General features: G+C 29.2%; 1 long non-coding RNA gene across 3 annotated transcripts in view; it reads right to left on the bottom strand.

Moving 5' to 3' along the window:
* Positions 1-17,078, bottom strand: part of LOC135930986 (uncharacterized) — a 51,082-nt gene extending 34,004 nt beyond the window's left edge. For all 3 annotated transcript variants that reach the window (XR_010572903.1, XR_010572901.1, XR_010572902.1), the window contains exon 1: positions 15,665-17,078. This is a non-coding gene — a long non-coding RNA (uncharacterized LOC135930986). The remainder of the gene's footprint in view (positions 1-15,664) is intronic.
* Positions 17,079-17,399: the final 321 nt, after the last annotated feature.

The raw sequence follows: 17,399 nt of genomic DNA on the forward strand, positions 1-17,399 counted from the left end.
AGGGACTTGGCCGAAAACAACGGAGCCATGGGAGAGGGTTCATGTCGATTTCTTCGAGTATGAAAAAAAGGATTATTTTCTAGTGGTTGATGCATTTTCTAAATGGGTGGAGTTTGAAGTTGTAGGAGGGTTGACAACGCAAGTAGTGGTCAGAAAATTGAAGAATTTGTGGGCAAAGTTTGGAGTGGCTAAATCAATCGTGTCTGACGGTGGACCAGCGTTTAGTAGTGCAGAGTTTGCGAAATTTTGCAAAGAAAATAGGATACGGCATATTTTATCTCCTCCATACCACCCAAGCTCCAATGGGCAGGCAGAGCGGATGGTGGGGTTGGTGAAAGATTGGTTACGAAAGGCAAAGTATGGGAAGGGAGAAGTATGGACGTCGGTGATGTATTATAATAATAGTAGGAGGGGAGAGGATTTGTCTCCAGCAGAGAAGTTTTTAGGGCGCAGAACGAGGATTGGGTTAGATGCTCTGAGGCCAGAGTCTGAGGGTCCGAGGAGAGAACGGGAGGAGGAGGGACTAGCAAAGTTTATGGTGGGACAGTCGGTGTGGGCGAGGGTATATGGTGAAAAGGAGAAATGGCGAGCCGGAGTTGTGATGGAAAGGGTGGGAAAAAAGTTAAGTCGGGTCCGTTTTCAGGATGGTAAGGTTGGTGTAAGACATGAAGATCAGATACGCAGAGGAACGGAAGCGGGGCGAAAGTGCCAGGGGCAAGAGGTCAACGAGAGGTCCGAAGTTAAAAAAAATATATAGGTCAAGGTCACGGGGGTGGTGTAGGTGGTCGTTCCGGAAGGCGGAAGGGAAAGGTGAAGTATGATATAAAGAGGGGTATATATATATAAGGTGGGAATATAAGTCAAAGTATGATCGAGTCAAATTGTAAAGAAAAATTATAATGTATCAGAGTAAAATAGTAAAAGGAAAATTGTTTTTTTTTAATTTTTTTTTGTGTGAAATTTGGTGGAGCTGAAATAAATATTAGAGAAATGTTTAAAAAATGTTGAATTAAATAAATTAAGGAGAAATAAATTATTTAAAAAAAAAATATTTTTTTGGAAGGTTAAATAAAATAATGTAAAGGGAAAAGGGTTTTGAAAGTGTATATTAAGTAAAATAAATTTTCGAAATATATTTGGTGGAATAAACCGGTAACGAAGAAGGAATAAGCGGCGGAATAATATTGAAGCGAAAATAGTTGAAGGTTCTTGTGGTAAACGGAGGGGCGGAGGCAGGAATAGAATGGGTATGAATAATGGGAATAGGTGGATGGGATGATGTAATAAAGAGAAGTATTGAGAAAAATAAAAATTAATTTTAAAAAAAAAAAAAAAAAAAAGTAATGGTAAAAAAAAAATTAATAACGGGGTTAGGGTTGAGTGATTTGTATTATAATGTTTTTTATATTATAATGTTAATAACGGGGTTAGGGTTGAGTGATTTGTATTATAATGTTTTTTATATTATAATGTTGTATTTTGTTGGCAGGGAAGAGTGAATTAAAAGGAAAAAATAATAATAATAATAATAAGATGTTAATAAAGGGAGTAATGGTTGTTTGTTGTTTTTAATTTTTCTTAAGAGAAAAATAGTAGGAGTTAAGGTTAAATGATAAAAAATATAATAAATAAAAGTTTTTCTGTTAACGAAAATAGAGAGAGAAAGAGGAAAAAAAAAATAGAGTTAGGAAGATGGGGTATTGAAATATAAAGGAAATGATTTACGAGTAAGAGAGTGTTGAGAAAAGGAAAATTTTGAATAAGTAAGAGAAGAAGAAAACATAAAATTCATAATTTTATTCGGTAGAGGAAAATATCATTTTATTCGGTATGCCGATTATTAATAAGTAAGTCGTTATATATATATATGCAAGGAGAGTGATGAGGAAAGGGGAGGGAAGAAAAGGGGGAAAGCAGAATAAAATAAAATAATAATAAGAGAAGGTAAATGATTATGTGATATAGATATGTAGACCTGGGTACTCATTTGATGCGAAATACGATAATTAGTGCGGATATGGAACCGCTTGCTAGTGAATGGAGGGCTTTAGCCCAGGAAGGCACGAGATCAATGGAGGGGAAAAGAAGACCATCAGAGCACTCAAGGGAAACGGTACGTGAAGAAAGAGACAGGGTGATATGTTATGGTTGTGGAATGGCGGGACATATCCGCCGGTGGTGTCCCAAGGAACGGTTTGATACTATGGGAGGGCGAACCTGGAAGGAGTCGGAGCCAACGTCCGCATCTTCCGATAACAGAGCAATACAATCAGATCAACGAATGGCGTCGGACACGCCAGTGTTACGGGTAGGAGAAGATGAGTATAGGCAGTTGTTGGGGCCAACGAGGTCCGATAAAGGGGGGAAATGTCATAAATGAGTGACATATTTGATGATATTTATTGCGTGAACATTAATAAATAAATTGTGCAGGTTCATTATTAGACCGTATTTTAATATTTTGTTTTATTTTATTTTTAGATATCGAAATTAAGTTTTGTTAAATCATAATGAGATTGTATTTTATGCGCTTCCCTATAAAAGGGAAGCGAAATATTATAAAAATTATTAACTATTTTATTTTTGTTTTTAATATATTTTTTTTTCTTGGTTGTAATAGTAAATTTTGAAATAAAATTATTCATTTTTTGTGTGGGAAATTAAATAAAATTATTATACTCGGAGTTTTGCTTTCTATTCGGACTTATACGGCACAACGTAATAATAACCTTTTAGAAATTTAATATCTCACAATTTTTTTCTCAATTACTTATCTAGCTTCCATCATGTCATTTAGGAATCACCACCATATAGTTTTATGATTTGGATTGGTCGTTTAAATTCCTTTCTCCAAGAATTGTTGATTTGGTTGCCTATAAATTTTTTCTTATTAGTCCATTCTATAAAACATCGTCTAAAAATGGTAACAGAGTATATTAGTTTCTTGACCTTTTATTAATGTAAGTTGCAGGGTTGGGCAGTATCGCGGATATTTGTATCTAAGATACTTTTTTTAAATTTTGGAAAGTATCTTGTATCCAGTATCTAAGATACATATTATTTAAAAGTATTTGTATCTTAACCAACTTTGTATTCAAAAAGATACAGATACTTTAAAAATAATTTATATTGGTTAATTTAAATAGTATTAAAATTTAAAATGATATTGTTTTAAGATTTAAATAAAAAATTTAATCAAAATTTAGATATTTTAAGATAATTTTTGATATATGACGTTGGTCGCTGTCTATTTTAAAATTATGGAAGAAGAATATAGAATAATATGTTTATCTTCGTCTTCAGATGATTCTTCAACCGAAAATTATAACAATAACTAAGCATACTTAATGGAAAATTTTTTGAAGTACTTCAAGATGATCATAATAAAGAAATTCATCGTGACTTTGGTATTGACGAAAAAGTTATAGCAACTGTTACAGATAACGGCTCTAACTTTAAGAAAGCTTTCAAGGAGTTTGGATATTCTATGGAAGCAAAAAATTTATTCAAATAAAATTATTTATTTGTTTATTCAAACCAATCTACAATTTTGCAAACTTAGCTATTGCCATAGAATATTTTTTAAATAAAAGATTTAAAAATATATATGATTTTGATAACAATTTTAAAAGTGCATTTTTGGCAACTATTTCTCATCCCTATTTTAAAAATCGTTGGATTGATGGTGAAAAAGAAAAAAAATACCTTCAGGATTTGTTATTACATGAAGTTTTAATTGTTTTTAAAAATAATATTGAAATTAATACTTCAACAAAATCTTCAATTGCTGAAGATGATGATTACTTTTGCCTTAAAAGTACCACATCCAATTCTAATAATTCAATGAATGATATTGAAATAGAGGTCCTAAATTATATGAAAGATGACAGGCGGAGTATAAATATGTTAAATAGTTATAAATATATAAAAGAAATATTTATTAAATATAACACAATATTACCCTCCTTAGCCCCAGTTGAAAGATTATTTAGCCTTGCTAATATGGTTAATAGACCAAATCGTCAAAGATTCGATAAATCATTTGAAAAATTAATAATATTAAAAAATAATGTTGATATATGATGCTGATTTATTATTATTTACTAATTATATAATTATTAAATGGAATATCGCATTATCTTTTATAATAAATTTGTTATTTTCTACAATTTATTTTAAATATTTTTTTTTAATTTATATTATAGATAAGAAAATAAAGCTTTATACATTTTGATTTTGACTATTTAAAGTTTTTAAAAAAGTATCTTGTATCTTAGATACTTTTTTTAAAAAAATACAAGTATCTTGTATCTTATATCTTATTGAAATTTTTCTAAAGTATCTAGTATCTTGTATCTTAAATACAAAATTTTATATAGTATCTGTATCCGAATACAATTTTCTGAAAATTTCTAAGTTGCTAATTTTATAATATGTAGTTTTTAAAAACCATTATCAATTGAGGCATATGTATGAATTAATTAACCTTTTTTATCACTTGTAATTTTTTAGACGCTAAATTTTTTTTATATTCGAAAATATTTTATACTGTAATAAATAGATTTTGTATTAAAAAATAATATTTTTCGAAATGTCTTATATTGTTTTAATTATTTATATGGTAGTTTATTTTGTATGCATAATATAATAAATGACAAAATATGAAAATCTGAATAAATATTCAGAGTTAGCAAATTTTTATAAAGTATAATATATTAATATAAAACCTGGCCGAAGGCCGGCAAATGGGGGTATGGGGGGGGCGAATCTCCCCATAAAATTTTTTTTAGTTGAGCCCCCTGAGATTGTAAAGGCTAGCGACACCCCTGTAACGATGTAAGCTATATATGATCCTTCTTTAGTTTAGGATCAAAAATATAAAGAAGAGTTCTAAATCATATACATAGTCCTGAATGTTAACATTCGATTTATAAAATTTCGGAATATGGAATTTTTAATTGATAATCTATCGTCTTTAATCAAAATTTGACTAGATGTTGATGCGTCTTCGCATTTCTTAATAACTATCTACGAATCTTTGTTAGACATAGTTTTATATCTTGCGTCTTTTTAACTTTAATCTATCGTCAATAAATGTTTAAAAGGTTAAATGAAAAGTTTAGATATTTAAATTTTAGCAAATTAAGCTTTAATATATATTAATCGAAAATACATTAATGATTATATCATTCAGTTAACATATCATTGAGTTAACTATAACCTCAAATAAAATATAATTTATTTATACATTAAATCGAACAAGGAGAATGTATAGACGCCCTCAAATCCAATTAAGATTTTTACTATTGAATATTTGGTCTAATTAATTAAATTATGAATCGCTTGACCCAATGGTCGGCGAATGGGGAACTTATAACTCCGTTATGATCGATCCTACCCTGAACCCGGTTGAGAAAGAAGGAAGGATAGTCGGCAACATAAATCTCACCATCAAAAATGACAAGTACTATATATTTTTCAAACAAGAAACCTTTGGTGATCCTCTTAAGCGACATGTGGGCCTTATCAAACTCAAGTTGATTATCCTCTGACCAGGAGGAGTGATCTTTAGATGATCAAAGATTTAAAAGTTTTACCGAGGGACAAAATCGCTAGACATAATAGATCGTAATATTGGAGTATGTAAGGATGGTGCGCAGGAGATCGTTAAGTTCCTGGGCAAGATTCAATCGGTAAGGAACGTGAAGTTGGCGTATCTTTATCACATATCAGCAAAAATATTGTTAGGGAAAATTAATTGGAGAGAGTGGAAACAATGCACCGAGCAAGAATCGGAAATATGAAACAGTGCCGTTGATATTCTCAGAAAAACAAAAGGAGGCAAGGCGATAAAAAGGAGATCTGCATGTTGAATGAAAAAGTCCGAAATTGTGCCAACTAAAAGAAAAGGCTCTACAAAATATACTATAGTTCTCAAGACCCGAAAGGCAGGAAAGCTTACCAGGTGTAAAAATTTAAAAAAGTTAATTAACACTTTTCAAGACCCACTTCTGTAAAATCTAGCAACGCATCTGCAGATATGTTCTTTTCTGTGTAATGGTTTAAGTTTAGGGTACAAATGGATCTACTCAGGAAAAGTCTCAAGCTATGAACTCACCCCTCTTACATAAGATTTTAATGAGCCATTATAACGCTTGCCATTTTTTTTATAAACTTAAATATAATCAACCGTGTTGTGTTTTATATTTTATTAAGTTTAATTTCATGTTTTCTAATTGAGATCCTAAAATTGTCGAGAGGGAGTTCCATATTATCATGGTTAAGAGGCAGCCTCTAGGGAGTTGTGGGTCATTGGCTCATGAAGGTTTAGAGGGCCCCTTCTCTAGCGGATGACACTATTGATTAATATGCAGTGTGACTGTCATATTTCGATTGATGTCATTTGAGAGGGGTACCATTTTTCTTAAGGTCGCATGAAATTTAAGTTTTGGACTAGTGTTTTGAAATAATCCTGGTCTTTAGATAAATATGTATCGACTATGGAAGCAATATCCATTAATGTGTTATTCAGTTTATATATAAATTTCTTAGATTTCCTCTATAATCACAGAGTTAGAACTAAAAAACAGCTCGAAAAAGTCGACTCCATGGAATCAATTTGATTGAAGCATATAATTCCAAATAACTTTTAAAAAAAGAATAAGGACATCATATTTAATATTGTCTATTAAAATCATCATCATGCATATATAATATTATTATAGGATTATCTCATGATATTCAAATTTATAAGAAATTATACAGAGTAAAAAATGTGGGTTGTTAAATAACTCATTAATTCATCTAAGTTCAATAAAAATAAGTAAATATAAAATTAAATAATTTTTAATATTTCTAAGTTTATATTGGGAAAAAGGCTATATAATTTAAAACAAAATGTTTGAAAAATATATCGATTTTTGCCAGAAATAAAACTTATAAAATGTAGATGAATTAGATTGCGACACTTTAACATTTTGAAAGTGTTGCCATATCTTTTCAACAATGAAAATCTTTTGGGTACTATAATAAAACGACACGTTATTAGCTATTTCAATATATATATATATTATTAATTTAAAAATTATCACATCATATTTATTAATTTTTTAATTCGAATTTTCCATTCTTTTTTTTATAAAATATATAATAAATAACATTTAATACAATTTATTACATTTCCTTCATACATTAAAGTTAGATTTCCTCAATAAACCTCTTTGTAGATTTACGGTTTCTTGATGAACATCGTAATGCATTGCACTGCTTCATTTTCTGACACAACCATTTCTGTAATTTCCAAAGAACTTTCATGATTCGGAATAATTAAATGAAATCTTAGCTGATCTTCATGTTTCCGCAATGTTCTTTCGGGAGTTTCAACAATATAAGAATATAACCCTGTTCTTTCTTTGATCATTCCCTTTCTCTAACCTTTGGTGTTCTCATTGTTTAACCACACAGGTTGTAAAATTCCAAATTCACTCTCTTTCAATTGTAAATTATGATTATGACTTTGTCTATCAATTGCCTTTTCTATTTCATGTTCAACAGTTGATCTGATCCAATCCAAGCTAGTTTTCAATTGTCTACCAAACATAATCTTAGCAGGAGATCTCCCTGTAGAGCTATGCTCCCACAATCGATAGGTTGTTAAAACTGTATCATAATTGACTCCCTCGCCGCATAATATTGACCTTTCAAAGTTTGTATTGTACGTTCAACCAATTCATTAGTTTTTGGATGATAGGGTGCCGAACGTATATGACGTATGTTATTTAAATCACAATACCTACGAAATTCCCCAGATAAGAATTGTGGTCCATTATCTGACACAATAAAAAGAGAAATTATAGGCTTGAAGATTTAATCTAAAACGGTTATTAGGATGGTCGCAGGATAAAAATTAGACAGAAAAAAAGACACTTTATTTTCAATCGAAGAAAAATGATAGTCTTTATTGATTATATTATTAGAATATTGACGTTGATGTCTTTTTATTTTATAATATGGTTATACAAAAAAAGGCAAGTGGTAAAAGAAAATGAAAATATATATCAATATATATATTTAATCGCCTTGAGATGTATTTATATACATGTTAATTTCATTGAATAAAAAGATAATATGAACATATTTAAATATACAATTACAACAAATTGAATAAGCGAAATATTTAAGAAGTATTTAATTATACAATGAATTACAACAAATTAAGCGAACATGTAACATGCACCACCTCCCCAAAAATATATATATATATATATAAATTTAAGTCTTGAAAACACAACATGGTACAAAAAAATGGGGAAGGAAAGAACTCGTTTAGCATGCGGGAGGTAACTCTTATAATGTTAAATGAGTAATAGGGTTAATATTTAATGTTACAATAATGGTTTCATTAGAAAAATAATACCCACCTTACATTAAGATTAACAAGGAATTATATAAAAAATAATATATATATATGGGGATAGTAGGAACTACAATTGGGAAGGGGAATTATTGTCATTATTTCCTTATATTGGAATATAATAAACAATTACAATTGGAAAGTAGAATTATTGTCATTATTTCCTTATCTTGGAATATAGTAAACAATTACAATTGGGAAGGGGAATTATTGTCATTATTTCCTTATTTTGGAATTTAATAAACAATTACAATTGGGATGGGGAAATTATTGTCATTATTTCCTTTTTTTTTGGAATATAATAAACAATTACATTTGGTAGGGGGAATTATTGTCATTATTAACAATGTAACTTATTAATCATAATTATAATAACTAGGAAAAATGGAATATGTATGATGTTTTAATATTTGTAACCAACAATATATAAGTAAAAAAAATATAATGCAATATATTCCTATTGATAATTTCTAATGTGATCAATATGAACAAAGAGAAACTTATCATCTACCTGAATTTCCCAAATGACGTTACTAATTCTCCCAACGACAATCCCCACACGCCATTCTTGATTGGAGCCCACTTTAATAAAGACAGAGTTGCCTAATGTTAATTCTCTGAAATTTATTCTTTTTACATTGGGTCTATTATCACAGTCATCGTCTTTTAAAAAACTCCATTTCCATCTTAACTCCCTTCCGAATAATCTAAAAGCAGGTGATGACTTAGTAACCGCATGTTTCGTGTTGCGAAAATTTAACAACACATCTTTCAAAATGTCATCTCAGCCTCCTAATTTACATATCATATTTTTTGCTGATCGTACAGCTCTTTCAGCCATACCATTTGACGCAGGATGGTATGCAGGGGTATATATATGTAGAATTCCTTTTTCTTTTAAAAAGTTATTAAAATCAACAGACCTAAAAGCTGGTCCATTATCTGATACCAATTCTACTGGATACCCAAATCTGGAAAAATATTATTTAATGCCATGATGGTGGTAATCGCATTAATGTTTTTCACCTTAATAATCTCTAACCAGCAAGAGTACCCATCAATAATTACTAATCCGTAAAATTTTTTAATAGGTCCAAAAAAATCAATATAGACTCGGTACTAGGGTTGTTAGGTTGTACTCAATAATTTTGTTTAACTTTTGGGAGTTTAGGCTCATTGATCATGCACATATTACATCTAAAAATCCTTTCTTTAATATCTTTATTGACTCCTGGCCACCAAAAATACCTTTCCATAGTATCTAACATCCTATACAACCCAATATGTCCCTCAAGTAACACACTAAGAAACTTTTTTCTTAACCTTTGAGGAATAATAACTTGTTCGCCCTTAAAAATACAATCATTCTTAATATTCAACAACTTACCGAATGCCTTGTAACGTTAATCAGCATATCATTTTAACCTTTTTCCAACACAATTTTTTTAACTTGGATTAATTCTGAATCTAAAAAGGTTTCTCCTTTAATCAATTCTAAATTGTTAATTATTCTTACATCCTTCATATCATTATTAACATTAACAAAACAAATGATATCTTCCTTAATTAACCTTGATAATCCATCAGGAATGATTTGATCCTTACCCCTCCTATAATTAATGTCAAAATCAAAACCGGCTAAACAAAAAGCCTATTTCTGTAATCTTGGAGACATATTATAAAGCTTAACTGGATCTACTCCAAAAAAATTCACCAGTGGTTTATGGTTCGAAAAAATTTTAAATCTCCTACCTACTACATATTCTTTCCATTTTTTTTATTGCCAAAACAACAGACAATCCTTCTTTTTCAATAATTGAATATCTTTTTTCAGCTCCAGCCCATGCCTTAGACTTAAACTCAATTGGCCTTTTAAACCATCTTCTTCTACATGAAATAAGATTGCACCCATGCCTTTATTGGACGCATCTGTTGAAATAAACAATTCCTTATTTCTATCATAATGTGCAAGAATTGGTGCATTACACAATTTTTTTCCTAATTTCGTAAAAACTAGTTCTTTAATTGATTCCCCAACAAAATTTCTTACCCCTTTTAAGTAAATCATATAAATTAGCTGCTAATTTAGAAAAATCTCTTATAAATCTAGAATAATAATTCATAAGACCCAACCAAGAATGTAATTCATCCTTATTCTTAGGTTCGGTCATTGTAATTATAGGATCAATTTTTTCTTTGATTGGCAGTATGCCTTTGTCACTTATTAAATAACCTAAATATTTTATACTCTCTTTGTAAAACTCACTTTTTTTTATATTTCCAATCAGCCCAAATTCCAACATTCTTTCAAACACTCTTTTCAATTTATAAAAATGGTCTAACTTATGCTTACCAAAAATTAACAAATCATCAAAATAATAATGACCCCCTTAATATCAGCAAATATTTCGTCCATAGTCTTCTGGAAATAAGCAGTTGATACTGTAAGCCCAAAAGGTAGTCTATTAAATTGAAAAAGACCCTTGTGGGTGGAGACGGTCAGAAATTTGGAAGTTTCTTTAGATACGGGAGTCTGCAGATACGCCGATGTGAAATCTATTTTTGAAAAAAACTTTCCATTACCTACTTTAGCAATTATGTCATTAATCCTTGGAAGCGGATATTCGAACCTTTCTAATTGTGGGTTTACAGTAACTCTAAAGTCAGCACAAACTCTCAACGTATTATCCTTTTTTTTAACTAACACTAATAGAGTGGCCCATTGTGAAAATCTGACAGGCTTAATTACTTCCTGCTGGCGCCATTGCTCTATAGTGTTTTCTAATTCTTCTTCTAAATCGAAGGTCACTCTCCTGGCCTCACAAATTTTGGCTTAAAGTCATTTTTTAATAAAATATCTATTTCCAAATTTTTGACTTTTCCAATTCTATCATTAAAAACACAATCAAATTTCTTAATTAGTTTGTTGATGTCACAACTCTCTTCAAAATACCCTTTTTTAGCAAATAACGATTGAATGACATAATTTTTTTTATAAAATTTATCAGTATCTTTGAAAGGATTATTAAAAGTTAAAAAATTTACCCTATCTCCTATCTCATTCTTATTAATAGTGTTTATATCAACGTTGAATTTGATTATGTCAAATTCTTTAATCCGGTCTTGACCACATAGCGGTGGTCCCTCCCTATCCAATACATACAAATTTAAATATTTAATTGTATTCAAATATTTAACCTTAATATTCGAGACCTGACCAACGACTGTGATAGGAGAACCCTCATAAGAGAATAATTTTTTAGAACAATTTTCCAACTCAAATTCTTCATAATTCTCCAATTTTTCAAAATCTTTAATGGGCAAGGACAACGTCTACATGGCCGGGGAGGGTAGGAGACAAATGCCTCCAAAATATATTGGCATTTTTGGAGGTAGGTATTGATTTTTGGGGGTTGATATTGATTTTTTAGGGGTAGGCATTAATTTTTTGGGGGTAGGTATTGATTTTTGGGGGGTAATTTTTGATTTGGATTATATTCTTTTTAAATCCATTAATATTGATGTTAATTTTCTTACAAATGTCAATTAAAGTAAAGATATTTTTCAATTAATAAATAACATAAACTTTCTTTGGGAACCATTTTCATTTACCATTTTATCAAGTTAATATTTACACATTTCCTATTTGGTACTTTTCTTAGAGGTTAATATATTTATATTATTTTTTTAGCAGGATAAATTTTGGAGGTAACTTTTTTAGTCATGCTTAAAAACATATACCAACAAGCAAAGAATAATAAAAAACATAATATGTAAAAAATAATTAATTATTTCATTCTAGATGCCAAGTAAGTAACAGAACCTTATTTAAAGTGAAATGTGATTATATTAATTGTAAAACTTCTAAAATAAGAAGTGACAAGATACATGAACTTTATAAACATAAAAATCCTCATGTAAAGCCAGCTGATATGAAATTTACAAAGGTAGTTATCAAAAGAGATAATAATAAGTGGGTATCCTTAAATTGTGATATTCCATATAATATAACAAATGAACTTGAAACCCAGTTGCAAAAAAAGACAATAACATCTTACTCCCGAAAAGTAATATTTTTAATTTATTATTGTAACTAAAGACAATAAATATTATTGAAAATATACCTTAAATTTGTGAATTAATAGAAACTGATTTTTTATTTAAAATTTTACCAATATATTAAAATAAAATTAAAGTAGGCAGGGTGTAGAGAAAATAAATTATATATTTTATTATTAAATATTTTTTTTAACTGTTTATCACACTATTTTTATATCTATATATACTTTATAAAGTTTAATATGTTTAATAGGTTAATTAATAATAATAATTTAAAACCAAAGTATTAAAAAAACTTGTTAATATAATGTATTAAAATAATAAAAGTAAGGTAATGTTAATTTCTAAGAATTTGTAAATTTAAATCTTTTCATCTTTAATTGAATTAAGATTTCAAAGTTCTTTTACTTTTTTTTAATATAAATTTTATCCTTAAAATATGAATTGGATTCAACTATTTTCAAAATGTTATCTGTGTGAATTTCATCCCCTTTATTTACATTATTTGTTATATTAGGTATGTTTATATTATTATCATTGTTTATATTATTATCATTGTTTATTTAGCTATTTTAGATAATATACTTTCATCATGAATTTCACAGTTTTATTTATACTAATTTTTATTTATAAGATTACTATTGTTTTTACCGTCATTAAAATATCTTTTTTGATTTCTTCATGTGATTGCAGTTTTATATTAATCTGCATCTATTACAGTGGCGTAGCCAGGATTTTATTATGGGGAGGGGGGGGGGGGGGGTTAAAAAATTTTTTGGGGGGCTTCGCCTCCGAAACCTCCCATTCTTTTGAACACCTAATTGCTTATATTTTTGGATTTGTTAAAATTGTTTTATATTTTCATATAAAAAAATTTTAGGGTATTTTATTATATATTTTTATTAATTAAAATATTTTCAAAATGTTGATATTTTATATAATACAGATTTTAATATTAAAAATTATAATGTATAAAGACTCTATTTAAAAAAAGTAATTTTTTATAATTATATAAAATATGTGTAATTCTTATGCAAATAATGGTATTTAAAAAAATATGATGATATTATCTTATAAATAATACTTTTTTTACAAAAAAAATTGAGTATATATTAAAACTAATAAAATTTTATTGCTATTTTTTGATTTGAATTTAAAAAGAGAGATCTACTTTTCTCTGAGATTTTGCTAATTCATCCAGAATCAAATTTTTATCTAAAATTATCTCCTTGTAAATATTCAATAGGGCTAATCCATTTAAACGTTTTTCACCGGTTGTGTTTCTTAAATAGGTTTTTAACCTTTTTAAAGTTGAAAAAGACCTTTCATTAGTGCAGGTACTAATTGGCAAGGTAGCTGAAATAATTAATAATGTTTTGATATTAGGCAGGGAATCTAAAATACAATTACACATGGAAAGAGCCTGCACAGTGTAATATAAATGTAATTGTAAAATAAATTTAAATTGAAAATTATATTAACTTTTCGTTTGTAAATTACATAACCTGAAGGATTGAATTCATTATATATATATACGTGATATTTTGTATTAAATACTTTTACTTACTTTACTTATTTTACTTATTTAATAAAACACTTCATTGGCGACGATTTTTTTAGAGAAGATTTATTTGATTTATTAAATTTAAAGTAAAAGACTCAATGGAAGTAGCTCCTATTAAAGTTAAAGATTCAATGGAAGTAGTTCCTATTAAAGTTAAAGACTCAATGGAAGTAGTTCCTATTAAATTCCATATTCCAGAATTCGTCAAAGAAAAAGTAAATATTCAGGACTACTTATTTAACTTGGAGTTAATTTATAAAGTAAGAAATATTATAGATTTAAATACAAAAAAAGACCTGCTTTTAGCCTATATCGGAACAGACAATCTTATCAAAATTAAGAACTTTCACTTTCCAATAAATTTAGAGATGATAAATTATGATACTTTAATAAAAAGCTTAAATTTGGTGTTCAAGGATAGTTCGAGCATTTTCGTAAATAGGAAAAAAAAATTTTACGCTAAAAAGATGCAATGAGACGATTATTGACTTTTCAATTAGGGTTAAAACTGTCTGTTCTCTTTGTAATTTTAAACCGCCTTTTGATGAACTTTTAAGAGATATATTTATCCTAGGAGTAGGCTTACCTGAGTTGGACAAAGAACTTCGGTCAAAGAATATTGAAGGCAATATTACTTTTGAAGAGACTGTGCGTTTAGCGATCGCGCTGTCTTCGTTGGAAAATGAAACCCAGACTGAAGTTAATTAAATAATTAAAAATAAGCCAACACAGGGTTCGAAAAATAATTATTTTAGAAATAATAATTATACAAACGTCAATAGATTCAATAATAATAAACACTTTAGTAACAATTATATTCCTAATAATAATTATAGACCTAGTATCAAACCTAACTCTATTCAAAAGAAAGTGATATGCTTTCGTTGCGGTAAGGCAAACCACATAGCGAAAGATTGTAGAACCCATGCCATACAAATGATTCTGCCACGGACAAATTAATTTAAACTTAATTTATATAAGTTAAACCTAATTAATTTTGAATTAATTATATTTAATATATAACAAACTACAATACACATTAAAAGATTTTATCTCAATTTTATATTAACATTTTATTTATAATGGTTAACTTTACTTAAAAGAGCTCACCCCTATTAACTTCGGAGATTTACTCACCGCATTCTAAAAGAATTATTATCATTAAGCCAGCTATAAAAGAACAAAATGAATTTCACCTTAATAAAATTTAAGTAAAAATTTATTTTCAAATAAAGCAACCATCGATGCGAAGATAAATGGGTTGCAGCTAGCTATGGGGTTTGATACCGGCGCCGCGTGTAGTGTGATTGATGAGGTCACCTGGAATCGTATTGGCAGACTACAACTATCACCGGCTTATAAATTAGTGAGATATAATCATATCCAAATCGAAGTACTAGGTAAATGTACAGTAGAAGTCAAAGTAAAAAATATTTCGAAATTTTTACTTATTTGGGTAGTTAAAGGATAGAATTCCCTTATTTTTGGGATGCCTTTCATTAGAGAATTTGATATAAAACTAAAGGAAGAAGTTCGTATTAATAAAATAAATATGAATGTTCCCTCTTTAAATACGATTGCTTCAAAATTCCCTCAAGTTTTTAAAAAAAAATTAGGTGAAATCAAACTGCAAAAGGCAGTCATCCGAATAGAACCGAACACGTTACCGATTGCATTACCAGCAAGAAGAGTTCCTTTTCCGTTGCGTCGAACCATTGAAGCTGAGTTGGACAGACTTTTAGACGAAGGCGTTATCGAGAAGGTGGATCCAACAAGAACTCCAATCACTTGGGCTACGCCAACGGTTAATATCTTAAAGAAATCCGGTGCCGTATGGATATGCGGAGATTTTCGTTTAACATTCAACAAATATCTAACGATCGATAACGATTTACTACCAACTTTCGTCGACCTAACAAATAAAATCGCGGGTGGTAAAATATTTTCAACAATAGATTTAAGAGATGCATTTTTACAATTCGGAGTTAGTCCAGAATGTAGGGACCTTTTAGTAATTTCGACACATGTCGGTTATTACCGATACCAAAGAATTCCATTTGGTTTGACTAGCGCTCCGATAATATTCCAACGCTTTATGAAAAACCTATTAAAGGGAATTCCTATGGTTAGTGTATTTTTAGACGACATAATTATTGCAGGTGAGAATAATTCCGATCACATAGTTAATTTGGAAGAAGTATTAAGAAGATTTGAGAAGGCTGGACTGACCACGACGACCAAATTAAACTCGGAGAAAAAGGTCATGTTATTGACAGTTTCGGAATTCACCCTACAGAAGATAAGATTAGCGCTATAAAAAATTTTAAAACACCTTCCAATGTTAAAGAACTACGTTCATTTCTTGGAATAGTAAATTATCATGAGGCATTTATTAAAAATTTGCATTCTATTTGTGCGCATTTACACTGACTAACGAGTAAAAATGTTGGTTGGTTTTGGTCAGCTAAAGAAAATGAAATATTTACTAAAGTTAAAAATATATTGTCAAAAGAAGATACAATAATTCCTTATTCAGCCGATATCCCTGTCGTGATTTCTTGTGACGCTTCCGAAGATGGTCTAGGAGCTGTTATTGCACACCGATTTCTTACTGGCCAGGAGAAACCGATTGCTTACGCATCGAGGACACTTTCGGAGGCTGAAAAGAATTATGCCACAATTGACCGGGAGACTTCGGCGATCATGTTCGCTATCGAGAAGTTTTATCAATATATTTTTGGAAGACATTTTATCTTGGTTACTGATCATAAACCATTACAATATATTTTAAGTGATAAAAGAGATCTTAACAAAATAACAAATAACCGTTTAATACGGTGGGCGACGAAACTATTAAATTATGATTATGAGATAATATATAGACCAGGTAATCAAAATAAATGTGCCGATGCTCTGTTCCGTTTGAGGGTAGAGAAAGCAAAAACCAATGAAGTTACAAAAAAATTCGAAGAAGAAATCAGAGGATTAAAAATTAATTTAATAGAGGATTTATCTTTCACACGCAGTAAAGTCGTAAGTGAAACGAGCAATGATATAAACCTAAAAGAGATTATTAAATTAATAAAAAATCATTGGCGACGATTTTTAGAGAAGATTTATTTGATTTATTAAATTTAAAGTAAAAGACTCAATGGAAGTAGTTCCTATTAAAGTTAAAGACTCAATGGAAGTAGTTCCTATTAAATTCCATATTCCAGAATTTGTCAAAGAAAAAGTAAATATTCAGGACTACTTATTTAACTTGGAGTTAATTTATAAAGTAAGAAATATTATAGATTTAAATACAAAAAAAAGACCTGCTTTTAGCCTATATCGGAACAGACAATCTTATCAAAATTAAGA

Source organism: Gordionus sp. m RMFG-2023, chromosome 1 (assembly GCF_954871325.1).
Source record: "Gordionus sp. m RMFG-2023 chromosome 1, tfGorSpeb1-WG-v2, whole genome shotgun sequence".
Taxonomy (NCBI): Eukaryota; Metazoa; Nematomorpha; class Gordioida; order Chordodea; family Parachordodidae; genus Gordionus; species Gordionus sp. m RMFG-2023.